General features: G+C 39.5%; 1 pseudogene; it reads left to right on the top strand.

Annotated features, from left to right (window-relative positions):
• The first annotated feature begins 513 nt into the window (after positions 1-513).
• On the top strand, positions 514-2,026 carry LOC143884012 (adenylate isopentenyltransferase 5, chloroplastic pseudogene; annotated as a pseudogene).
• Positions 2,027-9,239: the final 7,213 nt, after the last annotated feature.

The raw sequence follows: 9,239 nt of genomic DNA, 5'->3' as shown, positions 1-9,239 counted from the left end.
ATATCTCCTCACTGATGCCCTCTCGATTCCCTCCCTCTCCCACTCTCCCGACCCCTCTCTCTCCCTTAGCACTTGGTAAGCCAATATTCCATGAAAAAAATTTCGTGGTTGCCAAACATGGCCTTAGAACATTCATTTTCCAAGTACTCTCCGAGCAAAAGAACTTTTTTTTATTGGTCCCCCTATTTAATTACCCTTTTTTCTCATTTGAAAGAAGTGGTTGCCCATTTTTGTCTGGAATACGATCTGGGCCGTTCATGTTGCGGGACCAATATATTGAAACCAATGAACGGTCATATTTGAGCAGAGGAATTTTGTTAGTAGAAGGTCAGTTACCACTGTTTCAAACATATTTGTAGCACTTCAAAAACAAAAAAATCATCTGATTAGATGGTTAAGATTTTCTCATCAATGTGATTTGCAGCCATTGATTGTCTTTCTATGATGGGCCTGTGAATGGTCCAGAGAGAGAGAGAGAGAGAGAGAGACAGACAGAGACAGAGACAGAGACAGAGAGAGTATAAAATGGTGGCAAGAAGAGGAAGGTTTTCTCCTGTATAGACTTCCCATCACACATACGTATTTGAATGGCTTATATTACATGCATGCTTGGATGATATAGATAGTCTTTTGTCCCATTGGGTTTTTTTTTTTTTTCCTTTTTTTCCTTTTTGGCTATTTCTCTCTTCAGTTGTGCTTTTACCTTTTGTTTTGGGTTTGCATGTGTTTTTCCATTCCCTTCTATTCTACTACATGGATTCCTTTCACTTCCACTCATTTCCAAAGTATATTACTATGAGAATTTCCTCAATCCATTGCAGGCACTCTCACTTGAATTTTCCAGCCATGGACTCATTCATCACCCACTGGAGAAAAGAGAAAGTAGTCGTCGTGATGGGCGCGACTGGGACCGGAAAATCGAGGCTCTCGATCGAATTGGCAACTCATTTCCCCGGCGAGATCATAAATTCCGATAAAATCCAAGTCTACAAAGGGCTCAACATAGTCACCAACAAGATCACGCCCGAAGAAAGCCAATCAATCCCCCACCATTTGCTCGGCATTGCCGAACCCGACTCGGAATTCACCTGTTCGGACTTCCGGCAATCGGCCTCCCTCGCCGTCGAGTCGATTATCGGTAGAGCCAAACTCCCAATAATCGCTGGAGGATCCAATTCCTACATTGAGGCATTAATAAATGATGAAAAGCTCCAATTCACTTCTAAGTATGATTGTTGCTTCTTATGGGTCCATGTTTCGTTACCCGTCCTACATTCTTTTCTGTCGGATCGTGTGGATGAGATGATCCGGGCTGGACTAGTTGATGAGGTCCGAAAATTGTTCGACCTGGACGCGGATTATAGTCGGGGGATCCGACGGGCTATTGGGGTCCCCGAATTGGATCAGTATTTTCGGGTAGAGGGTACCGTTGATGGGCTCACACGAGCCCAATTGCTCGCGGATGCGATTGATGAGATTAAGGCCAACACGTGCAAGCTCGCGTGTTGCCAATTGGAAAAGATCAACAGGCTTTGCCATGTGTGGGCCGTGCATCGTCTTGATGCCACTGATGTGTTTCACATGCGTGGGAAGGAGGCGTTAGAGGCCTACAATAAGCTCGTTGTGGGGCCCAGCTTCGAAATTGTACGGCGATTCTTATACGATCGCGAAGATGTGGGGCCCACCCCAATTGTTACGCCCACCACTGCTACAATTCTGGCTGCCATTGGTGCCACCCGTTGAGTGTGGGACCGACGTCTTCCCTGTGTTGCCATGTGGGCAAGATGATGCCATGTGGTTGAGGAGGCAAAAAATGGAGTTTTGTTATTAGTAGGGCTGCAACTTGGGTCGGGTTTTACCTGAAAATAACATGGATCGGGTTTAGAAATAATGGGTCTTGGGTAGGGACTCAATCTTAGGTACCCAAAAACCCAATCCGACTCATGTGAGTGTACTATGACTTTCTTAAATATCTCCTGGATAACATAATAAAGTATTTTCCAACATATTGATACTACTGTTTTCATTGAGGTGATCATGTCTGTTATGTGAAAATATAGTGTACTTCTTAAATGATAACATAAATTTGATGATTTTTGGTGTGAAGATTTTTTTTTATTTTTTTTTACAATCTTTAAAATTAGTCACTATCCTACGCTAAAAAATAAAACCCGACCCAACCCGAGAAACTATCTTGGGTAGGTTCGGGTTTACGAATCCCAGGTTTTCCTGTAAAAAATAGACCTGAGCCGATATAATTCTCACGTAGGGTGGGGTTTTGGAAGACCCGGCCCGTGCACCCGACCCGAGTTGCACCCTTAGTTATACGACATACAACTTATATTTGTACTACCATGTTTCGATAATTGCACTAACTCACCTTGTCTTTTACTATTTAATCAGCTGTGAAATGATTCAAAATTTCCAAAGATGCTCTCAAAAGAAAATTAGGACAGAAAAAGAGTTAGTGCATTATCAAAACATGGTAGTGCCAATATCAGTGGCCTTTAGGAAAATGACTTAGGTCCGTGCTGTGGGGCCTACTGAGTTATCTAATACTCCCGGCCGCGCGTGTGGCCACTTCATTGGGGTTGGATGCGTGTGGGACCCGGTGGTGTTTGTCTATAGATAAAAGTAGAAGTGATGCCAGAGGTTGACATTCTCATTTTTGTTTCTTCGATATTCTGTCACTCCCTCTTTTGTTTTTTTGTTCTTTTCTTTGTCATTTTTTCTTACTCCATTTTCGTAAGGGAAGTGATATTTACGCCCCTTTTCATCACCAGGGACACCTGGTGCCGTATACCAATGACGAAAGGGCGCCTAATGTACTTGATGTCAGAAGAATCTAGTGGCCTTGATTGCCACGTACACTGGCGCTGGGTGTCCCTGGTGATGAAAAGGGGCGTAAATATCACTTCCCTTTTCGAAATAGTGTTTCGTTTTGCCAGGGCAAGGAAAAACACATGTACCAATCCTTACTCTTTTGTCTTTTCTTACATAAGAGGAGCAGTAAAATGATCAGAATCGTCTGATTAAGGGCATATTTTAAAGAAAGGGTAGAAGGGATTCCTATATTTGAGCAAAATTGATTCTAGTTAGATAATCTTGGTGCATATAAGATCATAGTCTATGTTATCGTTAACCTCATAGTTCATTGGTGTACTCTCCTAGGATTATTGGAGTCCTTTTGTCTTCACTGTGTTTCTACTTTCTATGATAGGGCTGGTGTTTAGTATAATTGAATGTAATATCTTTCTTTTTATTTAATAAACCAGTAAGGGTCCCGCCAAACCGGGGGTTACCTTTTTTTTGGTAGGTAAGCTGGGGTTGAACTCCCGCCCTCAAAGTGAAAGAACATAGTCTTTACCAGCTGAGCTAGAGGCTCAACCCTTTTAAAAATTATATATTAGAGAATCTCGGCACAATTGTTATCTCCAAAGGATAGCTTCATTTTATCTTTATCTCTACCTGTTGTTTCTTATCTCTATCTTGTATACAATGTATCCTGATACCGAAGATAACACCCAATTTTACATTATAGGAGTGTGTCAAATTTCAGAGATTTCACTAATTCCTGGATCCTTTCATTAATGCGAACCTGCTTAAATAAGCAATTACAGATAAACATAACAAGAGATAAAGATAAAGGATGAGATTTGGAAAAGATTATCCTAATCTATTTTAACTGCCTAATCTAGCTAGGTAGATTAATCTTACCAAACTACTCAATCCACCAAATCTAACTACAAGATCTAATATTTTCTAACATGCCCCCTCAAACGTATATTGTTTGAAAATCTATATCTGTTTGATTTTAATCAAATATCCCCCAACAAGTACAATAAAATGTCCCAACTGATAAACTTCAGAAATTTCACTAATTCTTGAATGCAATTATAGTAATCAAATGGTGCTTATATAAAGCACTTACATTATAAGCATAGAAGGGAAATCAAGATAATTATGGAAGGGAAGGAATCCTAATCAAATCTACCTAATTAAATCTACTTTCCTAATCTTTCTTGCTTGCCTCTTTTTATCCACTCGCCTAATTTATCTAGTCTCCTCATTTAGCCAACTTACCCAATCTACCTCTAAGATGATCCAACGGTGAGATCTTAATCCAATCCAACCGTTGGATCCCACATATTCTAACATGCCCCTTCAAGCATATATGGATTGAAAATCGATATACGTTTGATTACAATAAAATTGCCAAATATGAAAAATAGAATTTCCAAATTACAAATTTAATCAAAATCCACCAATTTGATTCACACTTCCCAAAGTTGATGGTGAAAACTGATGTTGCTGCCAATGATCACCAACGATGGTTGCTGAAGAAGACGCCACTTGTTGATGTATCGCAAAGAAGGTTTAAAAAAAAAAACCAATGGATCAATAGATCACAACCTCAATGGGCTAGACAAGACTCAAGCCCCGATGGGCGAGTAAGATTGGGTCACTATGGACCGATGCCGGAATGGGCAAGAATGGGCCTCGATGGGCATGACAACATGGGTTGGTGTGGACCCCGATCCGAGAGAGGCGGGGGACGAGCCCCCAGAAAGTCTCTGGATCATCCACGTGAAAGAGAGCTCTACCAAGGAACTCTAAAAAAGAATGCCCTCTCACAGCATGAGTGGCGATGTAAAGTGAGATACCTCTCGATTCGGGGACTAGCCCGGATTCGAGACGTACCTTAAACAAAGAAGAGTCGTCATCCAAGGAAGTAGGCCCTGAATCCCATACTATGCTCTATTGCAATGGATAACCAGAGATATAAAAGAAGGTTCGTGCCTGGTTACGAATTTGGAAGGTCCGAAGACCTCACCCGCCCAAGTGCAAGCACCTGGTCTCTTATGCCATTTATTTATTAATTTTGAAGAGTTTTGGGCGAAAGTCATGTGAAATGGGAACATATATCTCTGAGAAAATGTCTATCTAATCATGCATGTCTCGGAGATGAATAATAAGCACACGCAAAAGAAATGAAAGAAATGTCACCTAAGAATAGCTAGGTTATGAGTGCCATGCCTAATTGGTGTCTAAGTTCTGATGGGCAAACACATGCATGATACAGCTAAAGGTATAAGGTATGTACATGAAAGTAAGAAAATACAAGAAAACACACAACACAACACAACTCGACTCGACATGACAAACTCTATACTCTAATGTGATACTTGACTCGGTCCAGGATGGCCATCCATCCCGGCTGCTCTACGTATCCCGGCCTCGGAAAGAATCAGAGTGGACGTAGTTCGGTGACCTATTATAAACTACGATGCTTAATCATCTAAGACCGTTATCCTAGACTCGATCAACTAGACCCGACTAGTTTTTAAAGCTTTTTGCACGATTGCTAAAGTTTAAGTGAATTATAACTTTTTATGACTCTCTATATGCCCTAACTAATGCAAGTTGGTTAGCCTTAAGCTGATGCAGGTGGGCCCTACATCCTATGTGTAACTAGGCTGTGTGTCCTAAGGAAAACCATGGGCTAACTAAGTGTTTCCTAGTCTAGCCATCGACTCGACTAAGTGTCTAACCGACCACGACTCGAGGCCTCCTAACTCTAGGGACGCTCACACGACAAGACACAGCATATCAACACAATCAGGACAGACACCCCAAATATCTAGGATAGACTCTTAACTCTAGGGGAAGATCTTCTTGAAAAGATTTTGAAGAATTTTTATATTTTTGGAATGTTTGAAATGTTTATTTTGAAAAGTTTGACTGAACTTGGGATAAGAATCCCAAGTTGCCTACGTACCCTGTGGAAAGGGATCAAGCCAACGTAGTTCGGAAACAGACTCTCCTAACTACTCCTAATGACTCAAGATATTTAGAATGTTTTGGATTTTTCAAATGTTTTTTATGTTTTTGACTCAAGATGAGAGAATCCTATCATCATAAGAGTAGGACAGACTCCTGATATCTCGCAAAGGTTGGACAGAATCCTATACTTTGCGAGCGAAAAAACAAAATCATGACTCTGCAAGGGTTGGACAGAATCATATGCCTTGCAAGGATTGGATAAAATCACATGACTTGATGAGAGGTTGGACAGAATCCTAACCCCTATGATGATAGGACAGACTCCTGAAAAACTAAAGAACTGTCTCATATGCTAAAGAATGACTCTCTAACTAAGGACGGATTATCTAGCTAAAGATTGACTCGTATATGAAAGGACTGACTCTTAGTGCACAACCCTAAGAGGGGAGTGCTAATGAGACTATGCTAGTCTCCTAAAAAAAAGAGGAGATAAAGGAGGGTGCTAGTGACATTGGGCAAGTCTCCTAGACATAGAGGTGGGCTCCAAGTATCCTTATCATTGCCCTTGCAATGATAAGTAGGGTCATGGCAACTAAAAAACCAAGTCGGTCTTTATCTAAGAGGAGTGTTCTACTTGAGACTTGAGTAGTCTTCTATGGGTGACTCACTAATGAGACAAAGCATGTCTCTAAAGGGTGTGACTTTTATCATATGAGACATAGCTTGTCTCCTAAAAGGATGGGCTCTAGATGACTCTTTCATTGCCCTTGCAATGAGAGAAGAGATTCTAGTGTTCAAGGGATTGACATCTAAAAGATTGGGCAAGTCTGTTAAATAAAAGATGGGAGTGCTACTTGGACTGAGCAAGTCCCCTAATGATGGGATTGGGCTAACGCCTTCATCGCCCTAGTAATGAAGGAAGATGACAGATAACTAAGAAAAACTCTAGAGACTAAGCCAGTCCCCTACATGAAAAGGAGGAAAGAGAGGAATGCTACTCAACTCATTAGATAAGAAAAACAAATACAATCACAAGCTACTGAACATAGGTTCCTATACATTTAATTCCCCTATCATACAAATCATATGTACCAATGCTCTAATGAGATAACCCCCAGGGGTACTAACATGCGTAGTGGCACACCCTTAAAAAACAATTTAAACCCCACTATGCCTTCTTACCATGAACCTGCTTGTTCAAAATTGTCACAACAGACCATGGGAAAGAACAATGAAAACAATCAAAATCATCATAATTATGCTTCAATCATTATCATTTTAAGGTGTCACCCTGTATATTAAAATACGATGGAGTCCCTTCTTTGAAATAAGGCCTTGCTGGATTCACACACTAAAATCAATGGAAATGGAGGGGTGGTTGATCGGAAAAGGAAATGGTAGTGCTGAAGGTGCTAAAGTTATGAACATAATCACTTAGCCAATGGAAATTATTAGTATATAAAACCTTTATATGTCAAATTGAGTTTGTTAATCATCAAAACATTTCAATGGGAGTACTTGTTGAACCCTTGGGCTAACAATTTTACACTTTTTAATTAGATGTTAGAGGCTATTACAACTCATGAAAAAAATATCAAACAAGCTGGTAGTGGTTTGTTTAATAATAACAGATATGGTACCAAGTTGATAGGATACGTTGGCAAAACTACAAAGTTGCCAAGCTTTTAAAAAAGCTCTCAACACACCAAGTTTTTTCATTATTTTCTATTGTTCTTCTTCTTTTCATTTTCTTTTTCTTCTTTCCCAATTATTAGGAATTTTTTTGAGGAGGAAGAAGAAGAAAATAGAAAAAACAAACACCTTCTACTCTTCAATTTTAGGTGTTTCTCTTCTTCTTCTTTTTAAAAAAATTTCTTTTTCTTCTTATTCCCTGCTTTTAAGGATTTTTATCTTTTTTTTTTGTTTTCTTCTTTCTCCTCCTCAATATTTAGGATTTTTTTTTTGAATTTTTGAATTTTTCTTCTTCCCTGATTTTGAGGAGTTTTTTTTTCTTTCTATTTTTTGTTCTTGTCCTGGCTTCTCTATTTTTTTAGAGTTTTTCCACTTCTTATTGTCCAATTTTTAGGGTCTTTTCTCTACTTCTTTTTCTTTTTCTTTTTCCTCTTCTCACCTTAAAAAATCCTAAAAATATGGCAACAAAAAGAAAAGTAGATTAAGAAGAAAGGATATTTTAGTCTTTTTATTCTTAAAATTGGCGTGTGTTGGTAGCTTTTTTTAGAAGCTTGGCAACTAGGTAGGTACTTTGACCTATTTCCTTCAGTACCTTACAATACCACCACAACGGATAATGCCCGGAAATCTTATCAATTGCTGTCAATTGTCGTCCTTTTCAATTACCTTTGTCCCATTATCAAAACATTGTAGTACCGATATCATTAGCCTATATATTTATATAATCCAATGCTTTCTAAAGGCATTGCATTATCATGCTTCCTAGCTTATATCATGCATGGTGGCCTCACATTGATTTTTTTTTTGTATGGAAAACACTTCTAAAATGGGATTATGTTTGGAAAATAAAAACAAAAGTGAAATTGACCAACGATTTGGTCACTTCTACAGCAGTTTTTTCTTCCTTTCTTTCTTTGTTTTATTTTCACATTTTGTGGGGATTGGAGTTTGATCACTTTCTTGTCTTCTTGCACACGTGTCACAACATGGGATAGCATTATGTGGTTCTCATTTGATTGTCTGTAGCCTAAAAAATCATTCCAGTAGTCCATATCGATCAACTTTAGTCCATTGTTCATGATACAGCTGGAAAGCATTGAAACATGCTTATATTTTTTGTCGGATATGTTGAGAAAATCTGCCGGGCAAATCCGATCCAATTGTACACAAATTAAATGGAAAGTAAAATAAACGAGCAAGCCACAAGATGAATACCAATATTTTACGTGGTTTGGCCAAGCCTACTCCACGGACAAGAAACATGATCTTCCACTATGAAAAAACAATATACAAGGATCAGAATGGATTAATCTCAAACTCGCAACCCTTTACTTGAGTCTCAAGCCAAGACCGTACAAGAGAGTAACCCAAGAGAAAACCCCGAGAGATACCTGAGAAAAACCCCAAGGAAAAACCCAAGAAGAAAACCCGCCTTTTCTCCTTCTTTCTCTCTCTCACCATGAAGCAGCCGACACACTCCAAGCCCTCCCTTGTGGCAGCCAACACACCACAAGAGTCTCACGCAACAACCCTCTTGCCATTCTCACAAGAGAGAACAACCGAAACCCTCTTATTTATAGGTTTTTACAAAGGGCGATGATATTTTCACCCTCCTGCATTACGCATGCGCCCTCCTTATAACGTGATTTGACATTAAAAAAAAGCGTTAAAGTTACTCACTTTTCACGTCAAATCACATTACAAAGGGAGCGCATGCCTAATGCAGGGGGAGTGAAAATGCCATCTCCCTTTTGCAAAACCCA

The sequence above is a fragment of the Tasmannia lanceolata genome, unplaced genomic scaffold, assembly GCF_043159265.1.
Source record: "Tasmannia lanceolata isolate RefF3 unplaced genomic scaffold, GAP_Taslan_0.1 ptg000002l, whole genome shotgun sequence".
Classification (NCBI taxonomy): Eukaryota; Viridiplantae; Streptophyta; class Magnoliopsida; order Canellales; family Winteraceae; genus Tasmannia; species Tasmannia lanceolata.
The sequence above is the reverse complement of the archived record's forward strand: the minus strand, read 5'-3'. Positions and strand labels throughout refer to the sequence as shown.